The 3,338-nt window shown below is 39.4% G+C and overlaps 1 long non-coding RNA gene across 1 annotated transcript; it reads right to left on the reverse strand.

The window, feature by feature from the left end:
• Window positions 1-867: 867 nt before the first annotated feature.
• On the reverse strand, window positions 868-3,316 carry LOC117798833. The gene is made up of 3 exons (XR_004622910.1): window positions 2,756-3,316; window positions 1,364-1,638; window positions 868-928 (listed from the first exon to the last, which is right to left on the reverse strand). It is a non-coding gene; the product is annotated as an uncharacterized LOC117798833 (long non-coding RNA).
• Between the last annotated feature and the right edge of the window lie 22 nt (window positions 3,317-3,338).

Here is a 3,338-nt window from a genome sequence, read left to right on the forward strand (position 1 = left end):
AGAAGACCAGGAGGTTTTCACTGATTTTCTCTCGGATTTGGCTTTACCCCAAACCAATGGTGAGATTTCAGGCTACAGTAAGCGTCTTGGGAGAATAATGCTCCGAGGGGTGAGGTTGAGAGCTGGTACGACTGATGTTTTAAATACTGTCTCCTCATCTGCTTCTTTCTGTTGATTCCCAACTCTAATAGCAAGGGCTTCTTATTCATTTTGCTTTCATTTTATGTTCCTTCTATTCTCAACCAGCCCTCCTCAGGGGAATCCTTTACAAAAAGAAGTATTATTCCCATTATCCCGGAGTGGAAAAAAGAAGAAGAAAAACTACGTGCGGATTGTGCAAATTGTTTAGAGAACACGAACTGTAATGGCTTTCCCCCCAGTTCTAAGAATTTGGCCATTAGTTAAAAATAACTCTGAAAACCATCAAAATTTCTGAGAAGGACACTGCTTCAGCTTTTCAATTTCTGCAATATAAATGACAGTCCCGAACAATAGCTTCCTTTCACTCCTGTGTTCTATCATCCTTTTAGTTCGACCCCTTTATCACAGATCTATTGTACACCTGGGTCTTCTTTCCACCTCTTTGAAGCTGATTGTCACACATTTTCCCATAAGCCTCAAGAGACAAACTTCTCTCTGTCCTTGTCAACTTCCTCCACAAACTGTTTATTCTAATCAAACTTCTACCCAAACTTCTATGTTGGCTCCAAAGAACAACAGGCGATATAAAGTAGTAGCAGGAAAAAAAAAAAAAAAACCAGGGGCACCTGGGTGGCTCAGTCGGTTACGCATCCAGCTCTTGGTTTAGGCTCAGGTCATGATCTCAGGGTCGTGGGATGGAGCCATGCCTCGGGTTCCACACTCAGCTTAGAGTCTGCTTGAGGTTCTCTCTCTCTCTCTCTCCCTCTGCCACTCGTGCTCTCTCTCTCTAAAATAAATAGATAAAATATTTTTTAAAAAAGGAAAAAACCCCACGTGTGTATGTGTGCGTGTGTGTATATATATATTTTTTTCACATATATATATAACCATAAACAGATATATGCACTTACATATGTGTAACTGCACACACACGTACACAACATTTAAATTCCAGCTCCACTATTGACTATGTGACTTTGGCAAGTTACTTAAACTTTCTGAGCCCCAGTTTCCTCATGTGTAAAATGGAAATAATAATGTCTCCATTTTATTAATAATCCTAATAACAAACTCCTTTGAGTACTAAGTATGTTAGGCACTTTCCCAGGCACTTTGCATGCATTATCTCATTTAATCCCCACAATAATCTCTGATATCGTTGGAAAGATCATCACAAGTTATAGGTGAAAGAACAGAAGCTCAGGGCAATTCTGTAACTTACCCTTGGAGTTCGGGGTCCTAGCAAACAGACTCTGAGACTCAGAAATTTGCATGCAGGAAGGTTATTGGGTAATGCTCTCAGGAACAATCCCCATGAAGGAGAAAACGGGTACCAAAACCATCATGCAGATGGGTACCAAAAACATCATGCAGAATCATGTTGTAAAGCAGAAAGCATTGCCACCTGCTGGAGAGCAAGTCACTGTCCTCGTGACTGGAGAAAGGCATTTTTCTCTGGATGTTTGGAGGTTGTGTGATATTTCACAACCACATTTTCTGTGGAAGAACCAGTTTTAGAATATGAGGAATATGATCTATGACATGGCCCCAAAGCACAAATTCATCTAACTCATCCTAGGTCCTCCCACAAAAGTGTTCTTGTAAAAGCAGCTCATCCTCTGTTCTGTAGCCAGTTGCTTGAGAGGGTTATTTAAAGAAAGTTTAATTGGTATATTTTGATGCTTTTCACTTGAGATCGTAAGAGATGATATGTTATACCCTTTTTTACTATGTGTTCAATCTTGGGGGGATGACACTAAAGTAATTTTACAGCACTGAAAAAAAGAGGAGAGGAAATTAAGTGAACTGGAAAATAGGTCAGAAGAAATTCTCCCAGATGCGGGATGGAGAGATAAGGATAAAAATACAAAGAGGGGTTAATGGATGTAAACAATGTCATGAGAAAACCTAAGATATACATAACCGAAGTCAGAAAACCAGAAAAGAATGGACAGAAGCACTTTCTAATAATGGCTAAGAATTTTCCAGAACTGATGAAAGTTATCTCTTGTGAAATTTAAGATACCTAATAAATCCCAAGGAGAATCAAATTTAAAAAAAAAAGGAAATATCCAAACACAGACACACATCTTTTTGAACTGCAGACAATAAAAAACAAAGCTAATTTTTCAAGCAGCCCAGGTGGTGTGGTTACATTGTCTTCAAAGAGGGAGGACACTGGCCTCTAACAGTTCAAGGACAAGGATGAAAACCAAAAGGCAATGGAAACAGATAAAAGAGGAAATGAAAATAAGTGTTGATGGAGAAACTAGAATTCTGTCAACAGCAAAACTATCCTCATAGGATGAGGGTGAAATCAAATGTTTTCAGAGGAGGAGAAGCAGAGAGAGAGAAGCAAACTCAGTAAGAGAAAGAATAAGGAATAAGGAAGGTCAAATGCAGGAAGAAGTGGAGAACACAAACCAGCAAACATGTGGGCTTACCTAAGAAAATATGGCTGTATACAACAATAGTAATAGAACTGTGTAATTTATATGGAATTGAAAATGCACAACAACAGCTTGTCTGTTAGGACAGAGGTATGTGAAATTAAGGTGTTCTAAGTTCCTTGTATTGTCCAGGAGGAGGGTCAAAGTACCAATTAGTACTGTACCTTGATAAATCGAAGGACGCATGCTGCAGGTTTTAGGACAAGCCCTGACGGAGTAGCCAAAGTGTATATCTTCCAGTTTAGCAAGCAAAAATGAAGTAATAAAAATATCAGTCCTGAAGAGGGCAAGAAAGGAGAGTAAAAGGGACCATTAAATAGAAAAACTAGAAAGCACATAAACATGTAAATGTAAACCCTAATATAGCAGGCATTCATTAAATGTAAATAGAATAATTTGGACTGGGTTTTGGTACATCTGGGATCTGAGACCTAAGCCCAGGCAGTGATAGAGAAATGAGAATGTTTTTACCAGATCTTTTAAAGTCACTGCCAGACCAGGTTGATTTCACATTTGCAGCTGGTGCAGGCTGAGGTGAGCAAGGAAAAAGAATCCATGGACACTTGAGACAGCTGCTAGGACCAGGTCCACACGTAGTGGCCAGAACCCTTGTTCCAAGATCCCCTAGCCCCAGTAGCCAGTGGCACAGAATCCAGGGTGATGAAGAAAGACTAAGTGTGGGGTTAAAGCAAGTGGCTCCTGGAAACAACACATCAGATAGGTTAAAAAAAAAAAAAAAAAAAAAGA

The sequence above is a fragment of the Ailuropoda melanoleuca genome, unplaced genomic scaffold (genome assembly GCF_002007445.2).
Source record: "Ailuropoda melanoleuca isolate Jingjing unplaced genomic scaffold, ASM200744v2 unplaced-scaffold3580, whole genome shotgun sequence".
In the NCBI taxonomy this organism is placed as follows: Eukaryota; Metazoa; Chordata; class Mammalia; order Carnivora; family Ursidae; genus Ailuropoda; species Ailuropoda melanoleuca.